Source organism: Dendrobates tinctorius, unplaced genomic scaffold (assembly GCF_039654945.1).
Source record: "Dendrobates tinctorius isolate UK_male_01 unplaced genomic scaffold, ASM3965494v1 ptg000017l, whole genome shotgun sequence".
In the NCBI taxonomy this organism is placed as follows: Eukaryota; Metazoa; Chordata; class Amphibia; order Anura; family Dendrobatidae; genus Dendrobates; species Dendrobates tinctorius.
In genome coordinates, this window is record NW_027361685.1 from 12,609,501 (window position 1) to 12,625,388 (window position 15,888).

The 15,888-nt window shown below is 45.4% G+C and overlaps 2 protein-coding genes and 1 long non-coding RNA gene across 4 annotated transcripts in view; all 3 read left to right on the forward strand.

The window, feature by feature from the left end:
* LOC141082292 (uncharacterized) overlaps nucleotides 1-15,888 on the forward strand; it is a 987,535-nt gene that overhangs the window by 192,186 nt on the left and 779,461 nt on the right. The gene's annotated exons all lie outside the window — the stretch shown is intronic.
* LOC141082345 (uncharacterized) overlaps nucleotides 1-15,888 on the forward strand; it is a 33,840-nt gene that overhangs the window by 3,164 nt on the left and 14,788 nt on the right.
* Nucleotides 652-5,219, forward strand: LOC141082291 (uncharacterized). 2 transcript variants are annotated; one of them, XR_012230491.1, is made up of 3 exons: nucleotides 652-3,448; nucleotides 3,816-3,969; nucleotides 4,058-5,219. It is a non-coding gene; the product is annotated as an uncharacterized lncRNA (long non-coding RNA). The 2 variants fall into 2 exon arrangements; XR_012230490.1 differs by having other exon boundaries at nucleotides 652-3,969.

The following is a 15,888-nucleotide window of genomic DNA, read 5'->3' on the forward strand; positions in this document are numbered from 1 at the left end:
CCGCCCCCCCAAAAGAAATTAATGAAATGCTGGTTTTTGTTCACTCTGTGTCCCAAAAATCGGAATAAAGAGCAATAAAAAAATGTCACGTGCCCAAAAATGGTACCAATAAAAAAGTCAACTCATCCTGTTATGGAAATTTGGTTAGGATAAATCTATCCCTGTGTGTGCTGCGGCCATTCCCAATTAGGCTAATTTCACACTAGCGTTTATTCCACGCAGCGCACGGCGCCGCTAAGCCCCGCCCCCTGCCGGCTCCCTGCCCGCCCCATCCGGTCATCGCCGCCTACTAGCGCACATGGACGCTTGCGATCTGCGCACCCTATCGTTAGTATAGGGTGCGCAGATCGTGCGCTGGCCGTACGCTAGTAGGATTTTGGCGTGCGCTGCGCACTTTTGAAGGTGCGCCCGTGCGCGCTGAATGCAGCATGTTGCATTTCGGTGCGCACGGCGCACCTTCAAAAGTGCGCAGCGCACGACAAAATCCTAGCGCATGGCCAGCGCACGATCTGCGCACCATATGCTAAAGATAGGGTGCACAGATCTCAAGCGTCCATGTGCGATAGTAGTCGGCGATGACCGGATGGGGCGGGCAGGGGGCGGGGCTTAGCGGCGCCGTGCGCTGCGTCAAATAAACGCTAGTGTGAAACTAGCCTTAGACTGAGAATTTTTGAGCGCTCAAGAATCAAGAATGAGACTGTAAACCAAAGTGACAGAATAACATTCCATCAATACTCATGGTTTATTGTACATACATGGTTTTATAATTGCATATAGAAGGGGGTGGTTAGTTGATTCCCATATTGTCAAGCTTCAATGTTATTGGCTGTTTGAGTATATGGAGGATTCTGGTCAAGGCATAACAAAATGGCTGATTTAGCAATTTATGAGTAGCTGTCGCCTTTTCCTGCTAATCAGCAAAAATCGAGACATCAGCTTGGGCCATCTGGTGTTGGTTCCTGTTTTTTAGAGTCTGGAATGTACCAAGGAGCTGTCTGGTTTGCACTTGTCTGGTTTATGGGGTTATTAGGTCATTCTAATCAATTGATTATAGTATATATCAGATATGAGTATATAGGAGTATACATGCAAGTGAGATCTACATGAAATACATATATATACATATTTTTTGAGGGACTGTGATGGAAATATATAAGACCTCACATTACTCTGTGGGTCGAAATATGGAAAAATTATAGCTCTCAAAATATGGTGATGCAAAAACTATTTTACAATAAAAAGTGTCTTTTAGCATGTGACAGCTGCCAAACATGAAAACCCGCTATATAATAGTAAATCAAATCCCCCTTTATCACCCACTTACTTAGGGGAAAAATAATAACATTAAAAAAGTATTTATTTCTATTTTTCCATTAGGGTTAGGGCTAGGGTTAGGGGTGTGTTGGGGTTAGGGTTCGAGTTAGAATTGGGGGGGTTTCCACTGTTTGGGCACATCAGGGGCTCTCTAAACACAACATGGCATCTGATCTCCATTCCAGCCAATTCTGTGCTGAAAAAGTCAAACGGTGCTCTTTCCGAGCTCTTCCATGCACTCAAACAGTGCTTTTACCCCACATATGGGGTATCAGCCTACTCAGGACAAATTGCACACCTTTTGGGTCCAATTTCTCCTGTTACCCTTGGGAAAATAAAAAATTGGGGGCAAAAATATCATTTTTGTGAAAAATATTTTTTAATTTTTTTTATAAACTTCTGTGAAGCACTTGGGGGTTCAAAGTGCTCACCACACATCTAGATAAGTTCCTTGGGGAGTTTAGTTTCCAAAATGGGGTCACTTGTGGGGAGTTTCCACTGTTTAGGTACATCAGGGGCTCTCCAAATGTGACATGGCGTCTGATCTCAATTCTAGACAATTTTGTGTTGAAAAAGTCAAACGGCGCTCCTTCCCTTCCGAGCTCGGCCATGCACCCAAGCAGTGGTTTACCCTCACATATGGGGTATAGCGTACTGAGGACAAAATGCACAATACTGTACCTTTTGCAGTCCAATTTCTCCTGTTACCCTTGGTAAAATAAAAATTGGATCGTAAATATTTTTTTTCTCTAAAAAAGTTAAATGTTCATTTTTTTTTTAAACATTCAAAAAATTCCTGTGAAGCACCTGAAGAGTTAACAAACTTCTTGAATGTGGTTTTGAGTACTGTCAGGGGTGCAGTTTTTAGAATGATGTCACTTTTGGGTGTTTTCAGTCATACTGACCGCTCAAAGTGGCTTCAAATGTGATGTGGTCCCTAAAAAAATGATGTCATGAGAAATCGCTGGTCAACTTTTAACCCTTATAACTTCCTAGCAAAAAAAATTTTTGGTTCCAAAATTATGCTGATGTAAAGTAAACATGTGGGAAATGTTACTTATTAAGTTTTTTGTGTGCCGTATCTCTGTGATTTAAGGGCATAAAAATTCAAAGTTGGAAAATTGCAAAATTTTCGCCAAATTAACACTCTAGAGAAATCTGTATTCATATTATTATTTTTTTATGATGTGTATTACATTAGAATATCTGCCATTCAGTTATCATAATTAGTTTGCATGTGTACTGGCCCTACTTGTATCATTTAACCTAGACTGATGATACTACAAGTGTTCCTGAAGCCTGAAATTGCCATCTGTTATCTCTCTGGATTTCTCCGGATGGTAGGCCTGGGCATTCAATCAGGATCCCCAGATGTTATCAAATTTCCAACCAAATATTGTTTTGCTTATTTATTATCTGTCGGTGGTTGAGCGTCTAGCCAATGTTCTGCAATAAGTTTGCTAGCTTGATACAATGCTCGTGAAATAGAGATATCAATTGTGGATTCAAAACTTCCGTAATCAGCCTCACATCTGTTTCCTATTTTAATGTAGCAGTCGGGATGGTCTCCCATGTGAGAGTGTTAGGCCGGGGTCACACTAGAGAGGAATACGGCCGAGTGAGAGGCATTAAAAGCACGCATTAGACACGGACCAATGATTCTCTATGGGTTTGCTCCCAACAGCCGTATATTTCTCGTCCGTATTCTACGGTCCGTGCCAATCGCAGCATGCTGCGTTTGTCAGCGTACTACACCCGTAGTACACCAATGCAAGTCTATGGGTGCACAAAAAATACGGATTACACACGGACCACACATGTGACTTGCGAGAAATACGCAGGTATTTTGGCTGGTGACAGGAAATGGGCCAATCCATCATCAAGAAGCCTAGACATGCAAATGAGCTCAAAAAGCGGTCCAGACATCCAGGAAGTACATCTCCACGGAGTACAGCAGCGTCATGGCGCCATATTTCCTAAATGTGGAGATGCTTATTGTATTAGTGCAGGAGCGGCCAGAACTCTGGGACCAACGTGATGCCCATTATGCCAACCGGGCAAGAAAGGAGGCGCATATGTCGCCAGATGTTCCATGATTTTGGTGATCAGCCACATGAGGAGCAGCAGAAACTGAGTAAGTACAACCCAAAAACTCATTAAAATTACCTCACATCAAAAAATGCATATAGCATCAGCCCCCCCTTCCTGTGCATGTACTTTTTGCCTCATGAGGCGGGTAGATTTGGATGTGACACGTGGTTTCACACTGCCATAATTTGGCCCAAACCACAAGCTCCTCATCCTCCTAGCCAACCAAGTTATTAAGTGTAGTTACTTGATACCTGAACTATTGTGACCCTGTGTATCTGGCCTGGATGCCCCATTTATATATGCCACCCTGGGTAGAAAACACACCCTAGAAGGCCACTTGCCTAGGCTACTGGTAGCAAATGTGACCTAGCAAATATGATAAATTGAGAATTTTTGCTGTCACATTGCAGTGGAAGATGTGATGAGACGCTGGCGCAGCATCCGCGATTAGTACTGGCGGGAAAGTCAGCAGCGGTCCAGGAGTGGTGATGCGGGCCACATAAAGCGCAAATATATTTATTATGACCGGCTCTCCTTCCTCGCCCCTATTCTGGATCTGAGACCGTAAGTAGATACCTCACACCACATTACGCAGATAATTTACAGGGCCAAAAATATTGATTTATTTTTGGCTCGTTCTATTTCATAACAGAACTCACTCCAACCTTACGGAGAGAGGAACTGGCTCAGATACAGAGCCCATCATTGATCCAGGGTCTGCAGGGGATGAGGTGGCTGGCCCATCTTCTCCCCCTACAAGAAGCATGGGTGAAGAATCCAGTCAGAAAAACCCAGTGGCTGCACCACAAACCCCACCATCAGGACCGTCTGCTGCTGCACCATCAGCCATACTGGAGGAGCAGGGCAACATGAGCAGCAGCCCAACTGGCCAGATCCGGAGCTCCCGACAGCCTGCTGGACCATCCCGGCGAGGAAGAAGAAGGCGGCATATCCCTGCCCAAGATACCCGTACAAATGTGGATACTGGGGTCCTCAACTATTTGGCTAGAGCCAATAATGATGATGGCAAGGAGGCATACTCGCGCAGCCTGGCCCTTTATCTTCGTGCCCTTTCCCTTGAGGTGAGGCTCAGTATTCGAGGATGTTTTCAGATCCTGCTTGATGCTTGCACACACCCCAATACCCCATATGAATTATTTGAATATCTGGAGAGGTGACAGCTTTCACCCAGAAATCTAATGCGCCTTAGACACCCCACACACATGCTTGCTCAAGCAGGATCTGAGGATCCTCAAATACGTGGGCCTACACCTCACCGCCTTCCTCCCCCAACCTTACCAACAGCAGCCACATATTATGTCTAGCTATAGCCAACCCCACCAATATGGCCACTTGTTCCCACCCAGTGTTGGAGGCTGGTCCCAACCTGGTTGGGGACGACATGGCTATATTGGTGGGTATGAGACACGGGCCTACCCGACCCAACAAGATGCCCCTGGTCAGTCTCACTCTGGCCAGTACCAAGCCCAATCCCAGGAGGCAGTACAATACCCACATCATGGGCAACAGTATGCCCCCACACAGGGCGATGTTGGGCAAAGTAGCCAGCAGCAACCACAGGCTGGTCTTCCGCCTTCTCCTTCCCCAAATTACCAAAATTTATAATTTAGCCATTTTGGTATGGCATTATGTTGTTTTTTTGTTTTTCTATGTATGAAAAAATGTTTGTGTAAAAATGTTTACATCTGCAAAAAGGCCAATTTGCCACATTGCCACAGTTCACATATGGCAATAATATGTTTTGCTTTAAAAAAGGAACAAAAAAAAGGGTCAAGTAAACATTTGTCTGCTACATTTTACGTCTCTGTCTCAATTCTAAAAAACAGTGTCAGCATACTAACATACGCTTACCAATGCAATTAAACAGTCATAGAATCAGAAGGGGTAGAAATATATATATTTAGACATACATAAACCACAAAATTATAACATAGACACAGCATGCTCTTGCCAAGACGTTTCCCCCTCAGGTGACATAAAGTAATTTGTGAAAATATCACGAACTTTGAGGCCAGAGAGCGGTCTACGTTGAGGTTGATAGGTGGTCTCGCCCTACGCACATTGTCCAACCCACGCACAACACCAGCAGAGGAGGAACAATCATGTATCCTGGTGAAGTTATGAAGAACCACACAGGCTTTAACTACTTCATTAACATTTTGTTCACTCAGCTGAATGGCAGACTGGAGTACCCACCATTTTGCACAAAGAATGCCAAAGGAACACTCCACCAGTCGCCGAGCACATGATAGGCGCAAGTTAAAAATTCTGCGCCTGTGGTCAAGGTTGCGCCGGGGATATGGCCTCATGACATTGCGCGTTAACTGAAACGCCTCATCTGCCACAAGGACATAAGGGACACATTCTTGAGTGGAGCCAGGTAGCTGGCGTGGTGGTGGTAGATCCAACTGGTTGGTGCATAGCCGCCGAGCCATAATGGAAGTATTGAAGACTTTAGAGTCTCCCGCCCTTCCATAGGTCACAATGTCAACAATTATAAACTCGTATTGAGGGTCGGCCAGAGCCAACAATACAACAGAAAAGTATTGTTTATAATTGAAGAATTGGGAGCCAGAGTTCGGCGGCTTACGCACCCGGATATGTTTGCCATCAAGGGCCCCAATACAATTAGGAAACTGGCATTCCTCCTCAAAGTCCCTTGATATCCTCAACCAGTCTTCCATCCTGGGCTCGGGCATGATGAGTTGATGTAGTCTTGACCATATTTCACTACATATCGACCTGACTATGCCTGAAATGGTAGATCTTCCAATCAGAAACTCATGGTGGAGGGCGGCATAAGACAGGCCAGTGGACAGGAAGCTGAAGAACAACAGAAAAGGAACATTTTAGAATGCACAAATTAACCAAAAAACAGGTACATACCTACAAAACTTGTTATGATTTCACATCTACTAACACACATATTTTGTCGCACAATGACTAAGTGAGATTCAGTACATATTACACATAACATTCTGGTCTGTAAGTTTCAACATATCTGGAATAAGATGAGGGCATTAAAATTAGTCCATGAAGCAATAAATACATACTTTGGGCAACACATCATCAACATAGAGAATGTGGTTGTGTAGTACATACCGTAATGTGAGTAGAAGTTGCTCCTCTGCAGATATAGCTTTGCGCATCCTTGTGTCCTGAAAGGTTATACCAGGGCGCACTGTCTCCAAGAGTCGATCAAATGTTGCAAGGTTCATGCGGCAGTATTGTTAGAATTTAGCCGGATGCTCCCGCAGAGAAGAATAGAGGCGGTGAAAATGACCTCTTGTGAGTCGTTGCCTCAAAAGTGGATGTACCCACATGCGTCTCCTCCTCCGCGGATCCACTATCACTGGGTATGGTTGACCAAAGCGGCGTGACAAAAGCCAGTTGAAGAGAACCTGCTCAGTTGTGTTGAAAGTCAGACTGTTTGCTATGTTGCACAAAGAACACCAACACACTTCGTGAAAGCAAGCTCACAAATGGACAGAATGGAGGCAGCCACCTGTTCCTGAGGCAAAAAATAGGGTGCTGGCTAATGATTTAAATAGTTAGCAGGCCTCAAAACCGTTAAATGTCCATTTTGCAAGCCTGCGAGAAAATCTCGCAATACGGATGCCATACGGATTGCATACGGATGCTGACATGCGCAAAATACGCGACCACACCTTGCTTACGGATAACATACGGAGCACTATTTAGGGGTCATTCATCCGTATTACGCCTGTAAACTACGGACCGTATTTTGCGTCGGTTAGTGTGACCCCGGCCTAAGAGTTGCTGAAAAATGTTTATAATTAAGCCGGCCATGTATTTTGCCGCCACTATTGAGTCCAGTAAATATTTTTTCCGTATATCCGGTGCTGCAGTGCTAAGCTGAGTTAGATATGCATGCCTAAGTAGTAGGTATCGAAAGAAGAGGCCGTGAGGCAATCCAAACTCTTGTAATAGTTTGTTAAAGCTTTTTAGCATTCCATTTTCTACTAACCGATCTAAAGTCTGAATTCCCCTTGATTCCCAACCTCCGAAACCAGTCAACTTGTCAACTCCACCAGTCACTGATTTTGCCTTAATGGGGTAACATGAGAGTATTCCCTTATCCCCAACAGTCTCTTCCCCTGTCTCACACCTTGTACATCATTGCTAAGGTCGGTCTTTATATCTGTGTACTTAGTGCCCACCTACAGCACATATATGAGTGACATCCATTTTTGTTCTTGAAGGACATGACTACCATTCTTGCCCATACGCTCTCTTTTTCCCCACCCATGAAAATGTTGAATCTGTAAAGCTATAAAATCGATCCATGGATTTAGAATCTCCAAACCTCCCCCAGTTTTGTCCCTTTGAAGTGATGCCAGTTTTATGCTTGCATTTTGCTTGCACCTTATCGGTTCCCTGAACAATGACTAAACATTTTGGAGTATGGGAGGAGAGATTCAACATGGAGAATTGGGAAGCAAATATAAGAATTGTGGCCTGAAAATCACTTTAATGAGATTCCCCCCCCCCCCGACCTATTACAGACAGGCAATTTACACCTCACATTTATTTTGGATCTAAGTCTCTCAAGTAAGAGGTTAATGTTTAATGCTGTATAGTCTGTAATGTTAGACCCGACCACCACACTGGGACATTTAATCTGTTCCACCACTTGTGTCCGAGCTGGTGCAATTGTTACCATATGTGGGAGAGGGTCAGTGTTAATATAGATGACTTATCCCAATTGATGTTTATTCCTGAAATCGGACCAAACTCCTTTGTATCTGTCATTATTGGGCCAGCAGATGACTTTATATCGCCCACATACAGCAGCGGCATCGGCACACAGACTCTCCTTGTCTATGATGTTATTATACATAAAACCAATGAAGTCCTTGGAATCTCTCAGATTACATGTCAGAGGCTCATTGCTAATGCAAATAGGGGAGATGAGAGCAGGCGCCCCTGTCGTGTACCCCTGCCCAACTCACATGGCCCCGACAATCAGCCATTTACTCTCAATCTAGCGGACGCTGACCCATAGAGAACATTGATCCAATTTATAAACTTATGGCCAAATCCCATTTTGCCCATTACTTTCCATAAATAATTCCACTCGACGCGCTCGGAAGCTTTCATAGCGTCATGGACGTTATTGGTCTATTTCCAGCCTCGTTATTACTCATCTGTATAGTAAGATATCACCGTGTAATGCTGATGCCGTAAATCTGTTTGGCATAAATCCTGTTTGTCATCATGGATCTATTCCACTATCATTTTATTTACCTATTGGCGAGTAGTTTGGCTAATATTGTATTATCTGCAGGGAGTCTGGAGATTCAGGGTTTTCTCCCGGACAATAATTGCTTCATTCTTAGATGTGGGCAATATTCCTACTGATGCGGCTCCTCAAAACCCCCAATAATTCTGATACCAAGATCCCCCCCATATTCTCTATAGGATTCTCCTGGGAAACCATCGGCCCCATGGCTTCATATTGGAGTTTACTCACTGCCTCCTCCAACTCCTTCACTGTTCATGGCCCGTACAAGAGCAAACTAGGATCTACGGACAGTTCAAGGAGCGAAGAGCAAGGTAGAATCTACGGACAGTTCAGGGAGAGAAGACCAAACTAAGATCTACAGACAGTTCAGGGAGAGAAGACCAAACTAGGATCTACGGACAGATCAGCGAGTGTTATACTGTGTAAGTACATGGATATATCATCCTCCTGCGCTGTGGAGTTAGACACCCGTCTATTCCTGTATAGTATGTACTTACTGTGGACAAGATATCTGAGGGGTCCTTACACGCAAGGCTCAGCTCTATACACATGTAGTATTTAGTGTGTTATAGAGGCCTGATCCATAGGCCACAAAAAGTCTTCTGTTATTAACGTCATACAGTAAGGAACCTGACTTTAGTTTCAATAAATTTTTATTTAGAAACTTATTAAACCAAGTCCAAGTTATCAACTCCCATGCAAAGGAGGGTAAACTAACATTTTAACATACATTCCAAAAACTTCAAATAATATAAGGGAGACAGGACATAGACAGGGTAGGGAAAGGCACAAAGAATTAAATTATACGATATTCAATAATCTACAATGGTGTCATCAATAACCAATCCAGGGCGTTTAAAGCGGTTATGCAACTCACTATTGTAGGATCATATATGAATCCCGTCCCAGGCCGTGACCAGTTCTCAGTTGGCTATGGAGAGAGCCTTAGTGCCTGATCCAGTCGAGTATCTGAGTGAAGCTCCATCCAGGGATGCCAAACCCTGAAGAAAAAATCCCACGTGTCAGTTCTAGTTGCTTCTATTCTTTCATATAACATAATGTCGTTCATCTTCTCTTTCCCCAGAGATATTGACAGTGAGGGCGACTTCCACTTTACCGCAATGTGGATTTTAGTGGCCATACATAAGTAGTTTACTAGCTTCTGAAATCTTTTTGGAAGCCGGGAAGGCCTGGTTCCCAGTAAAAGTGTAGAAGGTTCCAGATCAGCCGGTCCACCATACATCTGTGCTATCAGACGCTTCACCTTCTCCCAAAGCCCAGAAACCACCATACAAGACCACCAAATATGTTTCATGTCACCAGATATTCCACAGCCCCTAAAGCAGTCTTCCGAGACATTAGGAAAAATGCTGTGAATTTTTTCCAGTACATAATAGACTCTGTGCAATAGTTTTAAGGAGGTCTCCACAAGAGAAGTCTGGTGACTACCTTTCGATAGGGTGTCACAGCTACGATACCATTCATCAATTGACTGTTCAAACCCCGAATCCTCCTCCCACTGTAACATATACTTCAATTTTTTATCATCTTGTGGAGTATTTATAGCATAGTAGATCAATGAGATCGTTCCCCTGCCCAAAGGGTCATTTACACATTAATTTTCAAAACTCCTTGCCCTGAGAGTAGTACCGCTCGGGAGGATCTGCTTTGCAAAGTGGAAGATCTGGTTTAATCACATTCCCTCCCTAACTGGAGGTACAAATTTTTGAACAAATTCCTGTCTGTCAAGTAAGGTATTAAATGGGGAACACAAATGTTTAAGTATATGAATACCTTTCAGCTTCCACCACGAAAAAATTTGTGGCTCAAGGTCTGGCGGGAACATAGGGTTTTGTAATATAGCAGTCAGGGGAGAAGGGCTTGATTGTAAGTTATATTTAAACCGGACTTTCCTCCAAAGAAGCAACGAGTGGACTGTAAAAGGAGCCACATTCATTAACCCCTGTGGAAGTCGGTCTGTGGTCCACATTAGGCCTGATAAAGAGAATGGTTTGGAGAGAAATGATTCCAGAATAACCCATCTCAGACTATTGGGATATGAACACGCACTTATTAATGGAGCAATCTGTGCCGACTTGTAATAAAGTGTAAAATTAGGGAGGGATAAACCCCCTTCTTTTCTGTGATGGAACATAAGTTTTTGCACAATTCTGGGTTGTTTTCCGAGCCAAAGAAACTTAGACATCATAGAGTGTAACTGAGTGATCGTTCTGGCTGGTACCATAATTGGGAGGGACCTAAATAGATGTAAGAAGCGAGGCCGTGACACCATTTTTAATGCCTGTATTCTGCCGGGCCAGGATAACTTTGAGGAAGCCCATCTATCCAGGTCCCTCTGGAAGTTTTGGATCAGTGGAGTGTAATTCCACCTAAACAGAGGTGACCTGTTGGCTGTTAAGTTGATACCCAGATATGTTAGATAATGTTCTTTGTGTATAAACCCAAAATGGGAGGCTATATTAGTTTGCTCTGTCTTAGGAAAATTTACAAACAATGCTTCGGGTTTATCAATGATAATCTTTAACCCTGAGATCTTCTCAAATTCGTGAAGGAGGGAAAACAAGTGAGGGAGTGTAGTGTGGGGACTTATTAATGTTAGCAGGAGAGCATCCGCAAAGAGGCTGACTTTATATTGGTCTCCCTTATTCTCAGGGCCCAGGATATTCTTGTCAGGAACACCGCACTACACTCGCTCACAGAGCCAGTGCGCATGTCCTGAGTACAGAAACAGTGGTAAAAGATACCTGTGGAGCAGGGCAGCAGAGGTGACAATGCGTGCTTCAAACTATTAGTGTCAGGGTCCAGTCAGCGCCGGAAAGTAAAGATGCACAGGACCTGCGGACACTGAAGTTAGCAAGCTGGCACAGGACCTATGGTCAGGTGACTGCAAGGGGGCGGGGCTTAGCATCCTGCTTTCAGATATGACAGGACACCATACAACAACTCAGAGTCATGCAAAATGGAGGTCACAACAGTACGGGCAAACGAGGCACAGGAGGGACAAACAGACGGGTAGTAAGACAAAGCCAAAGGTCATACACAAGAGGGGGACGTGGTACCAAGGGGACAAGCAGAGAGAAGTCGGGTCACAAGCAGAGAGTCATACACGAGAAGTAGGGCAGTACAAGAGGGGCAGGCAGAACTCGTAACAGGGACAGAACCGGATCAAAACCAAACAAGCAAGCAAGATATCAGGCACAAGGCACATGTACACACAAGGTCAACTAACTCAGCCGAGGGCAGGAGTATAACTGACACCGGACCTAGGTCCAGGGAGCATTAAATAGCCGCCCTCTGCCAGAGAGAGGCAGAACAATTAACCCCCAGTCTGATCAGGACGGGCCAAAGCGAAACCCCGTCCTGGATCATGACAATTCTGATCTCTTCTTATTGCTTCTGCAATGGGTTCCATTGCAAGTACAAAAAGATCCGGAGATAGAGGACAGCCCTGCCTGGTACCCTCTGAATATTAATTGGAGGGGGGTGTGGTGACGGGAGTTTTACATAAGCGATAGGGCTATCATATAACAACTGGAGGCACTTTATAAGTTTAGGGGAGAATCCGACTTCCGATAGAACCGTAAAGAGATATGTCCAGGACGCCGAATCGAAAGCCCTCTCAGTATCTAATGCAAGCAGGAGAAGTCGCTTTCGCTGTAGGTTAGTTGTATGAATAATATTTAACGCTCTCCTAATATTATCTGGGGCCTGTCGCGCTGGTATAAAACCAACCTGACCCCGATGGATGAGGTGAGGGAGGATTTTATTGTTCCTGTTAGTCACAATGGATGTAAAGATTTTGAAGTCAATGTATAAGAGGGATATAGGTCTATAATTTGTGGTGAGATGATCTTTCTTAGGATTAGGGATTATGGTTACATGTGCCACGTAGAGCTCAGGGGGCAGCTGTGAGCCATTTAGTAGTGAATTACAGAGGTTTTTATATGTGGTGTCAGCACATCGCTGCATTTTTTATAATATATTGCTGTAAGACCATCCGGCCCCGGGGCCTTTCCTCTTTTTAGTTTTTTGATTGATGAAACTATTTCCTCCTCAGAGATGTGTAAATGGAGTTGTTGTGCCGCGGACTCAGTCAGGTTAGGTAGATGTAGTGTGTGAAGGAATGACTCCAGTAGTGAGGGGGGGTGATTGTGGGGGCGAATACAAACTCTGGGAGTATTCATTATAAGTGCTATACATGACATCGGGGTGGGCTGAGATCTGACCCTTAGGGTCTTTTATAGAGGAGATTATATGCAGTGACTCTCTCATTCTGAGCTTACGAGCGGCATCTTATTAGGCTTATTGGCATGGTGATAAAACGCGGCTTTACTCCAAGTTAGCGCCTCTCCGTTCTGGTGGTGAGAATGGCGTCTAATTGTCATTTCATATCTTGTATTTGTGTAGATAAGTATAGGGGTGAAGAGCGCTGATTGGCCAATTCTAACTCCTGCAGTTTCTCCTCCAGTCTGGGCAGTAATTCAGACCTTTCTTCTTCCTGTCGGCCGATAACTTATCACAGAACCGGGAATAGATTTTCTGTGCGCGAGTCACATTGCTCCAAGTGAGGCCTCCTCCGCTGTGTGAGTTTAGGGGAAATTTGTTATATCTTCTCTTATAGCGGTTACATTAGAGATTTGGGCATTTTAGCTCCTGGTGTGGAGTCGATAGCACAATCATATGCCGCCATATAGTAGACGGCCGGTAACTGGTGAGAATTCCCTCCTGTGTGGGGTCTATTTCCCTCCAGAGAAATCACACGTTACATTCCACACATAACACTGTGTAGAGAAGGCGGCGCGGGGTAATTGTGCCAGTAAGGGGAGAATAATGGCGGGAATGTCACTGAGGAGAAGACTCCATGGAGGTCTGCACTCCGGAGATCATGTGACCCCTGACTCCTCCCCTCCTGTGACCTCATCACAGGTCCTGTGCACAGAGCAGCCATATATGTGGAGTGCGGCTCTGCAGGTTAGTGATGGGCAGTCTGGCTCTTCTTGCTCCTTTCCCCACTTTTCTCCCTCCTGTCCCCTCACTATAAAGCCTGGGCCTCATTATACAGCTGTACAGGGGTCTAGCGAAGGCTTTTAGCCCTTTCCTCAGACTGTAGCTCCTGGGAACAGGCCCTCACTCCTGTCGCTTCACTATAAAGCCTGGGCCTCATTATACAGCTGTACAGGGGTCTAGTGAAGGCTTTTTAGCCCTTTCCTCAGACTGTAGCTCCTGGGAACAGACCCTCACTCCTGTCCCTTTACTATAAAGCCTGGGCCTCATTATACAGCTGTACAGGGGTCTAGTGAAGGCTTTTTAGCCCTTTTCTCAGACTGTAGCTCCTGGGAACAGGCCCTCACTCCTGTCCCTTCACTATAAAGCCTGGACCTCATTATACAGCTGTACAGGGGTCTAGTGAAGACTTTTTAACCCTTTCCTCAGTCTGTAGCTCCTGGGAACAGGCCCTCCTGTCCCTTCACTATAAAGCCTGGGCCTCATTATTCAGCTGTACAGGGGTCTAGTGAAGGCTTTTTAGCCCTTTCCTCAGACTGTAGCTCCTGGGCACAGGCCCTCACTCCTGTCCCTTCACTATAAAGCCTGGGCCTCATTATACAGCCGTACAGGGGTCTAGTGAAGGCTTTTTAGCCCTTTCCTCAGTCTGTAGCTCCTGGGCACAGGCCCTCACTCCTGTCCCTTCACTATAAAGCCTGGGTCTCATTATACAGCTGTACAGGGGTGTAGTGAAGGCTTTTTAGCCCTTTCCTCAGACTGTAGCTCCTGGGCACAGGCCCTCACTCCTGTCCCTTCACTATAAAGCCTGGGTCTCATTATACAGCTGTACAGGGGTGTAGTGAAGGCTTTTTAGCCCTTTCCTCAGACTGTAGCTCCTGGGCACAGGCCCTCACTCCTGTCCCTTCACTATAAAGCCTGGGTCTCATTATACAGCTGTACAGGGGTCTAGTGAAGGCTTTTTAGCCCTTTCCTCAGACTGTAGCTCCTGGGCACAGGCCCTCACTCCTGTCCCTTCACTATAAAGCCTGGACCTCATTATACAGCTGTACAGGGGTCTAGTGAAGACTTTTTAACCCTTTCCTCAGTCTGTAGCTCCTGGGAACAGGCCCTCACTCCTGTCCCTTCACTATAAAGCCTGGGCCTCATTATACAACTGTACAGGGGTCTAGTGAAGGCTTTTTAGCTCTTTCCTCAGACTGTAGCTCCTGGGTACAGGCCCTCACTCCTGTCCCTTCACTATAAAGCCTGGCCCTCATTATTCAGCTGTACAGGGGTCTAGTGAAGGCTTTTTAGCCCTTTCCTCAGACTGTAGCTCCTGGGCACAGGCCCTCACTCCTGTCCCTTCACTATAAAGCCTGGGCCTCATTATACAGCTGTACAGGGGTCTAGTGAAGGCTTTTTAGCCCTTTCCTCAGTCTGTAGCTCCTGGGCACAGGCCCTCACTCCTGTCCCTTCACTATAAAGCCTGGGTCTCATTATACAGCTGTACAGGGGTGTAGTGAAGGCTTTTTAGCCCTTTCCTCAGATTGTAGCCCCTGGGCACAGGCCCTCACTCCTGTCCCTTCACTATAAAGCCTGGGCCTCATTATACAGCTGTACAGAGGTCTAGTGAAGGCTTTTTAGCCCTTTCCTCAGTCTGTAGCTCCTGGGAACAGGCCCTCACTCCTGTCCCTTCACTATAAAGCCTGGGCCTCATTATACAGCTGTACAGGGGTCTAGTGAAGGCTTTTTAGCTCTTTCCTCAGACTGTAGCTCCTGGGTACAGGCCCTCACTCCTGTCCCTTCACTATAAAGCCTGGCCCTCATTATTCAGCTGTACAGGGGTCTAGTGAAGGCTTTTTAGCCCTTTCCTCAGACTGTAGCTCCTGGGTACAGGCCCTCACTCCTGTCCCTTCACTATAAAGCCTGGGCCTCATTATACAGCTGTACAGGGGTCTAGTGAAGGCTTTTTAGCCCTTTCCTCAGTCGGTAACTCCTGGGCACAGGCCCTCACTCCTGTCCCTTCACTATAAAGCCTGGGTCTCATTATACAGCTGTACAGGGGTCTAGTGAAGGCTTTTTAGCCCTTTCCTCAGTCTGTAGCTCCTGGGAACAGGCCCTCACTCCTGTCCCTTCACTATAAAGCCTGGGCCTCATTATACAGCTGTACAGGGGTCTAGTGAAGGCTTTTT